Below are 13,340 nucleotides of genomic sequence, written 5' to 3'. Positions count from 1 at the left end.
AGACACTAAAAGTGACATAGACAACACAAGATGAATTGAGACATTTTTGTTTCCTCTACTGTCAGAATCAGTGTAGAAATAAGAAAACGGTGTGAGGAGAAATCACAAAAAATAGAAAGATCTTGAAACGCTTAAGACATCTTCAAGACTACATTGGGACACTAAGCAGGCTCTGGTTCACACCTAAGAAAGTGATTCTGAAAGTCGCCTGGGGAGGAGACTTTGAGCTTCTGGGTGCACCCTGAGTTGTGCAGTTAGTCTTTACTACCGTGAGATATGGCTTCTCTATGTCACTGTGTAAGTTAGTGGGGAATGAATGTAATAGGAAAGCAATTTGTACAAGATAGAAAGTCAGACTCCTTTGATTGAGTGGCTTATGTCACTGTACAATAGCTGCAAAAATGTTAGCCTGATCAAACAGTAATCAGATAAGATGATCAAGGCATGGTAATGCCCTGATAATGAAGGGGTAATGCCCTGATAATTGAAAGTGAATACATATACAGTGAATTCTTTAAAATATTGAAAAGTGAAAACACACAGAAAATGGTGTGTATATATATATATACATATATATATATATATATATATATACACACACATGTGTATGTGTGCTCAGTCGCTCAGTCATGTCCGATTCTATGACCCTCTGGACTGTAGCCCACCAGGCTTCTCAGCCCATGGGATTGTCCAGGCAAGAATACTGGGGTGGGTTGCCATGCGCTCCTCCAAGGGATCTTCCCAACCCAGGGATCAAATCCATGTCCTGTGTCCTTGCATCGACAGGTAGATTCTTTACCATTGAGTCACCTGTGAAGTCACATATAATATAGGTGTACATATATGCACATGTATATGTGTATATACATATATTGATACATATATGCATTTTTATACTTATATATTTCATATAATATATATACTAATGAAAATGTCAAGCTTACTTGCTCCTTTATTTTGTAAAAGAAAACCTATGTTTGTATCAGGAGGACTTAAGGAGTTATTCAGATGTTACAATGTAGGTCTCTGGCACTAGGAAGAGAAACTGAAGAATATAAATCAGGCAATTATCGAGATCTGGAACAAAGAAATTTACATAAAAGCCCAGCAAACCAACCATCCCTCATTACAGAGAGAATGGAGGAAAGAACTATTGAAGATAAGATTTCTTTCTGATCCCCCTTAGCACAGTCACAATTTATCACATGGTAACATAAGCTAAAAAACAGATCCACTCATCAGAGGAAAAAGGTTATTTCCATATTATCCATGTAAGTGCAGGAAGACAACAAGGTTGGGGTGCGTGTTACCAGGTAGGAAAAACATACTTAGGGGATTAAGATACATGAGCTAAGAATGCAAAAGCAGAAACAGTCGGGGGGGAGGTGAATGACATTTTCACTACAGCAAGTTATATCAGATTTGTTTGTGAGATCAGATATGCTTTTCCCTAAAAGAGTGGATAGGACTATCTCAGAGTATCACGAATGGTTTCTTCAACATCAATATTAGTTCTACTTTCTGTATGATACATATATGATTTCAAAGTTTCCAATAGCATTATGTAATTATTAATAATCATACAGATTTAGTATGTTTAGAATACTAAACCTAAACTGCATATACCACGTGAGACCAGCATCCAAAGAAGGTCATCATGGAAGCAAGATCAAAGATGTTTAGTTCCAATTGCCACTTTGGACGGAGAGAGGAAGAAAAAGAAAAAGAGGCTGCCATCTTTCCACCAGGTTTTGCAGTGAGACAAATGCACTGAGCGTGGCCCACTATCTGGGCGATGCTCTGTGTCCCCATGAGTTTCTCCCTTATCTGCAGGAGATGCACTACTCTTTGAAGTGCCATGAATACGCCTGCAATAGATCTTAAAATATGCACATTGCTTTGCAGTTATGTGAATTTGCAAAATAATTACACTCAATTTTCCCTCCATATGCATTTTCCAAAATGTAAAGATTTATTGTAATAAATATCATATACTATATAATAAGAACACATATTTGATTTTAGGATGTACCTCATGTTTATTCTTAGGAAAACACTCCTTTCTGTTATTAAAAGTCTCTTTAAACAGACTTTTGGTCACAATGGGGTAGGGAGAGGGTGGGATGACTTGAGAGAATAGTATTGAAACATGTATATTACCATATGTAAAACAGACAGCCAGTGGGAAAGCTGGTGCTTTGTGACAATCTAGAGGGGTGGGATGGGGAGGGAGGCAGAAGGGAGATTTAGAAGGGAGGGGATATGTGTATGCTTGTTGTTGAGTATGGCAGAAACCATTACACTATTGTAAAGTAATTATCTTCCAATTAAAAATAAAATTGAAAAAAAGTCTCTATAATGATCATTCATTATAAATTTTCATAGAATACAGAAATCTTCTCAAGCCAAAGCAGGAAGTGTGCTCTCATAGCAAAAAACACAAAACAAAAAACCTTACTTTTCAAAACCTACATATTTTTATCCCCCAACATACTTATTAAAAGGCATTTAATTGTATCAAGATAAAATTTACCTCTCTGAGAAGTACAAACTCTGATCAAAGTTCAGTTTTTGCAGATATTTCAACTGAATCTGTTACTTTTACTGAAATATAGCTTTTAAAATTTATTTATTTTTAAAATTCAGAACTTTCATTTAAAAAATATATTATTTCTTTATCAGTTTGTTTTTGGCCTCACCTCCAGGCATGTGGATTAGTCTTCCTCCACCCAGGGATCAAACTCAAGCCCCCTGTATCAGAAGGTGAAATCTTAATCCCTGAACCACCAGGGAAGTCCCTGAAATAGAGCTTTTTAATAGTAGTTGGTTAGGCCTAAGGCAATTCATGTCTTTCACAATTTAAGAAGACTTTGCTCATACACCATCACTTAGCTTTCCACATTACTCCCAGTCTTCTTAGTCTGTATTCATATTAAACCCATGTAATTCCTTCCTTGTTTATTTCCTTACACAATTCTTCACTTCTACCTTGAACATGTCTGATTGATTTGAGTGATATTGTCTTCAGTTCAGTTCAGTTCAATTCAGTCACTCAGTGTGTTCGACTCTTTGCAACCCCATGAATTGCAGCACGCCAGGCTTCCCTGTCCATCAACAACTCCCGGAGTTCAACCAAACGCCTGTCCATCAAGTCGGTGATGCCATCCAGCCATCTCATCCTCTATTGTCCCCTTTTCCTCCTGCCCCCAATCCCTCCCAGCATCAGAGGCCTTTTCCAATGAGTCAACTCTTGACATGAGGTGGCCAAACGATTGGAGTTTCAGCTTTAGCATCAGCCCTTCCAAAGAACACCCAGGACTGATCTCCTTTAGAATGGACTGGTTGGATCTCCTTGCAGTCCAAGGGACTCTAAAGAGTCTTCTCCAACACCACAGTTCAAAAGCATCAATTCTTCGGCGCTCAGCTTTCTTCACAGTCCAACTTTCACATCCATACGTGACCACTGGAAAAACCATAGCCTTGACTAGACTGACCTTTGTTGGCAAAGTAATGTCTCTGCTTTTGAATATGCAATCTATTTTGGTCATAACTTTTCTTCCAAGGAGTAAGCGTCTTTTAATTTCATGGCTGCAATCACCATCTGCAGTGATTTTGGAGCCCCCAAAAATAAAGTCTGACACTGTTTCCACTCTTTCCCCATCTATTTCCCATGAAGTGATGGGACCAGATGCCATGATCTTAGTTTTCTGAATGTTGAGCTTTAAGCCAACTTTTTCACTCTCCTCTTTCACTTTCATCAAGTGGCTTTTGAGTTCCTCTTCACTTTCTGCCATAAGGGTTGTGTCATCTGCATATCTGAGGTTATTGATATTTTCCCAGCAATCTTGATTCCACTTTGTGCTTCTTCCAGCCCAGTGTTTCTCATGATGTACTCTGCATATAAGTTAAATAAACAGAGTGACAATATACAGCCTTGACATACTCCTTTTCCTATTTGGAACCAGTCTGTTGTTCCATGTCCAGTTCTAACTGTTGCTTCCTGACCTGCATATAGGTTTCTCAAGAGGCAGGTCAGGTGGTCTGGTATTCCCATCTCTTTCAGAATTTCCCACAGTTTATTGTGATCCACACAGTCAAAGGCTTTGGCATAGTCAATAAAGCAGTAATAGATGTTTTTCTGGAACTCTCTTGCTTTTTCCATGATCCACCACATGTTGGCAATTTGATCTCTGGTTCCTCTGCCTTTTCTAAAACCAGCTTGAACATCTGAAAGTTCACGGTTCACATACTGCTGAAGCCTGGCTTGGAGAATTTTGAGCATTACTTTACTAGCGTGTGAGATGAGCGCAATTGTGCGGTAGTTGGAGCATTCTTTGGCATTGCCTTTCTTTGGGATTGGAATGAAAACTGCCCTTTTCCAGTCCTGTGGCCACTGCTGAGTTTTCCAAATTTGCTGGCATATTGAGTGCAGCACTTTCACAGCATCATCTTTCAGGATTTGGGATAGCTCAACTGGAATTCCATCACCTCCACTAGCTTTGTTCGTAGTGATGCTTTCTAAGGCCCATTTGACTTAACATTCCAGGATGTCTGGCTCTAGGTCAGTGATCACACCATAGTGATTATCTTGGTTGTGAAGATCTTTTTGTACAGTTCTTCTGTGTATTCTTGCCATCTATTCTTAATATCTTCTGCTTCTGTTAGGTCCATACCATTTCTGTCCTTTACTGAGCCCATCTTTGCATGAAATGTTCCCTTGGTATCTCTAATTTTCTTGAAGAGATCTCTAGTCTTTCCCATTCTGTTGTTTTCCTGTATTTCTTTGCATTGATCGCTGAAGAAGGCTTTCTTATCTCTTCTTGCTATTCTTTGGAACTCTGCATTCACATGCTTATATCTTTCCTTTTCTCCTTTGCTTTTTGCTTCTCTTCTTTTCACAACTATTTGTAAGGCCTCCCCAGACAGCCATTTTGCTTTTTTGCATTTCTTTTCCATGGGGATGGTCTTGATCCCTGTCTCCTGTACAATGTTACGAACCTCTGTCCATAGTTCATCAGGCACTCTATCCATCAGATCTAGTCCCTTAAATCTATTTCTCACTTCCACTGTATAATCATAAGGGATTTGATTTAGATCATACCTGAATGGTCTCATGGTTTTCTCCACTTTCTTCAATTTAAGTCTGAATTTGGCAATAAGGAGTTCATGATCTGAGCCACAGTCAGCTCCTGGTCTTGTTTTTGCTGACTGTATAGAGCTTCTCCATCTTTGGCTGCAAAGAATATAATCAATCTGATTTCATTGTATACCATCTGGTGATGTCCATGTGTAGAGTCTTCTCTTGTGTTGTTGGAAGAGGGTGTTTGCTATGACCAGTGCATTTTCTTGGCAAAACTCTATTAGCTGCTTCATTCATATTCCAAGGCCAAATTTGCATGTTACTCCGGGTATTTCTTGACTTCCTACTTTTGCATTCCAGTCCCCTATAATGAAAAGGATATCTTTTTTGAGTGTTAGTTCTAAAAGGTCTTGGAGGTCTTCATAGAACCGTTCAACTTAGGCTTCTTTAGCATTACTGGTTGGGGCATAGACTTGGATCACTGTGATATTGAATGGTTTGCCTTGGAAATGAACAGAGATCATTCTGTTGTTTTTGAGATTGCATCCAAGTACTGCATTTCGGACTCTCTTGTTGACCATGATGGCTACTCCATTTTGTCTAAGGGATTCCTCCCACAGTAGTAGATATAATGGTCATCTGAGTTAAATTCACCCATTCCAGTCCATTTTAGTTCGCTGATTCCTAGAATGCCGACATTCACTCTTGCCATCTCTTGTTTGACCACTTCCAATTTGCCTTGATTCATGGACCTGACATTCCAGGTTCCTATGCAATATTGCCGTTTACAGCATCGGTCCTTGCTTCTATCACCAGTCACATCCACAACTGGGTATTCATTTTGCTTTGGCTCCATCCCTTCATCCTTTCTGGAGTTATTTCTCCACTGATCTCCTGTAGCATATTGGGCACCTACCAACCTGGGGAGTTCCTTTTTCAGTGTCTTATCATTTTGTCTTTTCATATTGTTCATGGGGTTCTGAAGTCAAGAATACTGAAGTGGTTTGCCATTCCCTTCTCCAGTGGACCATATTCCATCAGACCTCTCCCCCATGACCCACCCATCTTGGGTGGCCCCACAGGGCATGGCGTAGTTTCATTGAGTTAGACAAGGCTGCGGTCTGTGTGATTAGATTAACCAGGTTTTTGTGATTATGGTTTGTGTGTCTGCACCCTCTGATGCCTCTCTGATGATATTGTCTTACTGAAAGTTAAATTATTTTACACCAACATATGTAAGATAAACACTGAAAGAGATTATCATTTGAGAAAAAAATTAAACAGATGATTTTCTATTGGGGTGAGACAATAGATTTCTAATTCAGAAAGAAATGAGCTATTAAAAACATTTTAAGACTGAGAAATAATAGCTGCCTAACTTTTCTGTAAGGAATTGTTAATATTATTTGGAGAAATTTGGTGTAATTTGGGGCCTTTCTTTTGGTGCCTTTATAAAACCTGGAAATATGCTGAAGGTGCTGAGAAACGCATTTTCTACTATGATTTATTGCTTTATTAGTGTAGTTTTAAATTTTAAACTATTCTTTAGATGGCTAAAACTTTTATAAGTTTCTCAATATCACACATAAATGTTCCTTTGGAGGGATTCTGCATAGGCATTATCATAAACATCATCAGTGTTACTTGGCAAAGCCTGGAAATAAGTACAAATAACAGCAGATATATGGATCTCTATTTTCCCAGGGTTCTGTACTAAGGCATGCTTGGTTAGTGCTTAGATGGATAAATTCCAGGACTCTGTTTTAACAGGGTAACTCCTGCCTCTGTGTCAGTAACACTTAGGCATCAGTGTGACATTTTAGGTTAGAGAAAAGTAGGCAGAACATTGAACACAACTTTATCTTAATTACTAACTATAAGTAATGAAAACCCTACAGAGAGCAGGAATCTATGTTGCCATGGAAATTGAGTTCAGGCACATTCCTCTCATTGGAGGGAAAAGAATACCAAGCCCCTGCGAAGGCATATTGGGAAAGACAGACAGATTGAGCCAATCAGCTTGTCCTCTGTCTCAGAGAGAGCTTCCAGGAGCCGGCCTGAGTGCTCCTGTTGATGTTTACACAGAACTCATAGTCCCACTAGAAATGGGCAGCTGAATTAGTCTCAATACTCCCAAAGTCTCATGATACCATTCTTTTTTTTTTTTTTTTTTTTTACTGGAGTAGAATTGCTCTACAGAGTTGTATTATCTTCTGCTGTACAGCAAAGTGAATCAGCCATATGAACACACACAGCTCCACTTTCATGGATTTCTTTCTCATTTGTGCCATCAAATGAGCACTGAGGATTTCTCCATCCTATACAATAGGTTGCCATTAGTTATCTATTTTATCCCGAATTGATGCTTTTGAACTGTGGTGTTGGAGAACACTCCTGAGAGTCCCTTGGACTGCAAGGAGATCCAACCAGTCCATTCTGAAGGAGATCAGCCCTGGGATTTCTTTGGAAGGAATGATGCTAAAGCTGAAACTCCAGTACTTTGGCCACCTCATGAGAAGAGTTGACTCCTTGGAAAAGACTCTGATGCTGGGAGGGATTGGGGGCAGGAGGAGAAGGGGACAACAGAGGATGAGATGGCTGGATGGCATCACTGACTCGATGGACATGAGTCTGGGTGAACTCCGGGAGTTGGTGATGGACAGGGAGGCCTGGCATGCTGCGATTCATGGGGTCGCAAAGAGTCGGACATGACTGAGCGACTGAACTGAACTGAACTGTGTATGTTTTTTGCTCAGTCGTGTCTGACTCTTTATGACCCCCATGGACTGTAGCCCACCAGGCTCCTCTGTCCCTGGAATTCTCCAGGCAAGAACACTGGAGTGGGTAGCAGTTCTCTTTTCCAGGGGATCTTCCCAACCCAGGGATCGAACCTGGATCTTCTGCATTGCAGGCAGATTATTTTGTATATATGTATATTTCTCAGTCCCAGGTGGCGCTAGTGGTAAAGAACCTGCCTGCCAATGCAGGAGACATAAGAGATGTGGATTCAATCCCAGGTCAGGAAGATCCCCTGGAGAAGAGCATGGCAACTCATTCCAGCATTCTTGCCTGGAGAATCCCATGGACAGAGAAGCCTGGCAGCTTATGGTCCGTGGGATCACAAAGAGTTGGGCATGACTGAAGCAACCTAGCATGCACAGTGTATACATATCAGTTCTAATCTAAGCAACAAGAAGAATGCTAACAACAAAAAAAGAAAAAAAATCTACAAACTGTCTTCAGCTAAACTAGAGGCAAGAGAACACTGCATCTTTATATTTGAGAATTTACATCTTTATATTTGCTAAATCAACTGAGAGCAGCTAATGGAACATCACAGGGGATTGCAAAGTATGGAGGGTGCTGGTGTCAGGAATCAGTGCTGGTGTCAGGAATCAGCCGCTCAATTTAATGGTGGAAGGAGCCCTTCTCTGCCTTGAAAAGGACTGACTGAAACAGCGCGAACTCTGTACCAATGCACAGAAAAAGCATACACATTTCCTGAGAGTTCCAGCGATAATAAATCTCAGAAGAAAGGAAAAGGAAGTGGAAGAAAATTCCTTTAAAGGTGAATCTTTTGCTGGTAGCAGCATTCACTGAAGGAACACAGTTTGTGGTTTTAATATTTTAAATATTTTCACACCACTCTCTTCTTGCTCGCGTGATTTGTAGAGAGAAGTCCTATATAGTTCTTATCCTTGTTTTCTCTATAGACCATATTTTGGATTTTGTTTGGTTGCCTTCTTTCAAGATGGTCTTTTTCTCTAAATTTTTTGCTGTCTGAATATACTATGTCTGGGGTTTTCCTGGTGGCTCAGATGGTAAAGAATCTGCCAGCAGTGCGGGAGACCTGGGTTTGATCTCTGGTTCAGACGATCTCTTGGAGAAGGAAATGGCAACCCTCTCCAGCATTCTTGCCTGGAGAATTCCAAGGACAGAGGAACCTGGCGGACCACAATCCATGGGGTTGCAAAGAGTTGGATATAATTGAGCAACTAATTCTATTCTCTTTCTTTATAATATCCCTAGGCATAGACTGCTTGGTATTAAGCCTGCTTGGTATTCTTAGAGATATCTGGAAATGAAGCTTTATGTGTGTCATTATTTTGTAAACCTCTAGTCATTATTACTGCAAATATTTCTTCTACTTCCGTCTCTCTTACTTCTCCTTAGGGTGTTCTAATTAGCCGTATAGTAAACCTTTTGAAATTCTAATAAGGTTCTTGGATATTACGTGCTGTTTTTTTTTTTTTTAATGTGTTTTTTGTTTGCATTTTAGTTTAGGAAGTCTCTATTGAGATATATTCAAGCTCACTGGCTCATTTTTTAAATTGTGGTAAAATGTACCAAACTTAATGTTTATCATTTTAACAATTTGTGAGTATATAATTCAATGTCAGGGGATACATTTGCAAGGTTGTATAAATTTTTCATCATCCCCAGTGTAAACTCTGTACCAGCCTCTGTTAACCTTCATTCTACTTTTCGTCCTTGCCCATTTGCCAATTCTTGGCATATCATATAAATGGAATCATGTGATACTTGTTCTTCAGTATCTGGCTTATTTCATTAAGCATAAATGTTTTTAAGGCCCATCCATGTTATAATACATCTTGAAATTTTATTCTTTTTATGGAAAAATAATTTCCATGGCATGTGTGTACCACATTTTGCTCATAAATTTATTTACTATTTCACCCTTGGCTGGGCTTCCCTAGTGGCTCAGATGGTAAAGAATCTGTCTGCAATGCAGGAGATGCAGGTTCTATCCTGGGCTGGGAAGATCGCCTGGAAAAGGGAATGGCTCCTCACTCCAGTATTCTTGCCTGGAGAATTCCATGAACAGAGGACCCTGGGGGGTAACAGTCCATGGGGTCACAAATTTCACCTTGTGTTGTTTCCATCTTTTGGCTATTGGGAGTAATGCTACTATCACATTTGCACACACCCTCACTGATTCTTTTCTACACTGTGTCCAGTCCGCTGGTGAGCTCAAGGGAGGCAATTATTGACTCTGTTATAGTGTATTTTGCTTCCCGTATTTCATTTTGATTCTTAGAGTTTCCACCTCCTACATGCATTAATATCTGTCCTTGCATACTGTCTACATTATTTTTAAAGACCTTCCCATACTAATAATTTTATTTTTAATTAATTACTTATCTGTCAGTTATTTAAATTTAATTTCATTGTACTTCAAATTCTCTACTGATCTATGGTCTGTCTAGCTCTGATGCTTTGTCTCTTCACACCATGTTTTCTCTAACTTCTTAATAGGCCTTGTGATTTTTTTGGCTGAAATCTGGATATGATGTATCAGATAATATAAACCAAAGTGAAAGATCTTTCTTGTGGGTTTTATGTTTATCCGACAAGGAGTTTGGCTGTATTTCTTTTTTGCTATAGCTGTAGATCCCAGAGGATTCAGATTCCTCTGATGTTCTGGTTTTTTAACTCCCCTGCCATCTCTGAGTTTAACAGAACCTAAGAACTCCTGCCTAATTAGAATCTGGGCCCTGCAGCTCTCTAAAATGTAATCTGCTTTTATAATTCCAGATTCCTATTCATGTGGTGGTAAGGACTCAGGGATGGGATTCTATAATTTTAGGATTAAATCTCGGTTCTCAGTGGGCCTGTGCCCTTGGGCTGTGACCTTTACAGATTTTTTTTTTTTAAGCCCCTTTCACCTCTTAGGTGAGACACACAGGCTAGAGGGGATAAACTTGGATAACACCCCTACTCCCATCCCATAGGAAGACAGCTGGTATAATACTCTTCCTCCTGGAGAGGCCTTTGTGATGGAGAATGTTCAGAGCATTTTTCAAAATGATTATTTTCCCCTCCTCCTGCCAAGAAGTGTGCATTTTGAAACAATTTCAAAATTATGAGCATCACTCTTCATTTTACAAAAGAATTTTACAAAGACATGAAATAATAACAGAGGCTTACTATTATTAATATTTTTGTTGGCAATCCCCACACAACTCTTTAGCAATTGATCTTTTACAACAGACACTATAGAAAATGGGGCTGGTTATATTTTGAAGAGTTGTGCTTATTGACTATTATATTGAATTTATAATAGGGGATTTTTCAAAATTCTCATCGGGCACAAAGATTGAAGTTAAATACTCTTTACCTGGGCTTCCCTGGTGACTCAGATGGTAAAGAATCTGTCCGCAATTCAACTCCTAGGCTGGAAGATCCTCTGGAGAAGTGAATGTTTACCCACTCCAGTATTCTTGTCTGGAGAATCCTATGGACAGAGGAACCTGGTGGGCTACAGTCCATGGGGTCGCAAGGAGTCAGATACGATAGACTGAGTGACTAACACACACACACACACACACACACACACACACACATTCCTTGCCTAGTTCCGTATTTGAATTAAGCAAGATAAAACATCTGGAAGAGATCCTTTGCATTGCTTGTCATATCTTGCCGCTCTCACAGCTTCTTTCTACAGCAAGAAGAAAATAGCATAATTCATTTTTTTTTTTAGCATAGATCTTCCTGTACTATGGTTGATTTTTTAATGATGTAGAAAGTATCTAAATGAGAACAGTCCTCTGTCCATAAACATCAGTGTTTTAAGTATGAATTTGTCTGTCGTTTCTTAACAGGCATGAATCTCAAAGGAATGAGTATTTTACATTGATTATGATATTTTTTCTGTAACAGGCATGAATCTCAAAGGAATGAGTATTTTACATTGATTATGATATTTTTTCTGTAACAGGCATGAATCTCAAAGGAATGAGTATTTTACATTGATTATGATATTTTTTCTGAAAATATATTCTAAAGGAAAAAATGACTTTTTTTTGGTCCTATATCACAACCGAGTCTCATTAAAAATGCTACCCTTTGTTGGATTAAAAGGTTTAGAATAAGTCTGCTATTGTTTCATGTTAATCCCTGAACTCAATTGGTGAGAATCATGCATTTGAAAAGAAGCAAGACACTCCAGGGCTACATGATAAAGAAAAAGTAAATCTACAAACAATCAATGTTATAGCCCTGCATATCACAGCCCTGAATCTTTGTGGTTTCAATATAGATTCAAGAACAGTAACCAGTGCAAAATTATAGCATACTTATGAATTCTGGCAGGACAATATCAATGAAATATTCCATTAATTTGGCCCACATCTAACAAATGACACGAAGCATAAACCCAAGCATAAAACCCAAATCACTTTTTTGTTCAATTTTAAAGGGCCTGGTTTCTATGTTGCTTGTATAATTCAAACACAGGGTCATTTATTTTATCAAACTTGTAAAACTGAAAAGTTAACCTAGTTTCTATGCAGAACAAGAGAAAAAAAACTCACTTACAAATGAAATTAAACAAAAGCATCAATCCTTTTTTCTACTGTACTAGCCCATTTTGGGAGTCACATTTCTGATCCTAAAAATGAGCTCACATCTGTTGGATGTAGTGCTATATTACCGTAACTTGGAATCGTGTCAAGTTGGAATCATGTCAATCATGCCAAAAAAAATCAAAGGTGGTAATGGAATAGGATCAGTGAAGGAGGTTCTATGAAAAAAGACTTTAAATGAGACAAAAAAAAAAAAAGAATATATTTAAAGATGTTATTAATTTTGAAAAAAAAACACAATAAGCTAGACGACGGATAACGAACAGCATTGAACACAAACAACAGAAAGTATCTCACTGCAAATATTCTATATGCTATGACAATTGTTAAAAGATAAACTGAGGCACATTAACATTTTTAAGAGTTCATTTGAGCACAAATAGATTCCAATTGAGCAGTGCCAAACCAGAAATGATTATGAGGGTTCCACCCACAGGAGGCAGGGAAAAGTGTGGAAACAAAGAAACAACATTATCGATTAAATGACCCAGTAGATAACAAGCATATTGAATGGGTTGAAGCTATTTGCCAAAGGCCCTTGGGATCTTTTAAGAGAATCTTATTTCAGGAGTCAAGGTGTGTTGGTGAAATAATTTGAGGAAGAGAGATAATATGATTTAAGTGATACTAATATTTCTTATTAGTGATACTAATATTCTTATCAGAAGGAAATGGTAACCCACTCCAGTATGCTTGCTTGGGAAATCCCATGGACAGAGGAGCCTGGTGGGCTACAGTCCACGGGGTCACAAAGAGTCAGACACGATGTTAGCAACTAAACCTCCACCTCTAATATTCCTTATTAATATTATTTCCAAAGATATCTTTACCATATTTTACTTCAGTTTAATGAGTTCTTCTGTGTCTGGAGC

Source organism: Bos taurus, chromosome 24 (assembly GCF_002263795.3).
Source record: "Bos taurus isolate L1 Dominette 01449 registration number 42190680 breed Hereford chromosome 24, ARS-UCD2.0, whole genome shotgun sequence".
NCBI lineage: Eukaryota > Metazoa > Chordata > Mammalia > Artiodactyla > Bovidae > Bos > Bos taurus.
Note: the sequence above shows the minus strand (reverse complement) of the source record.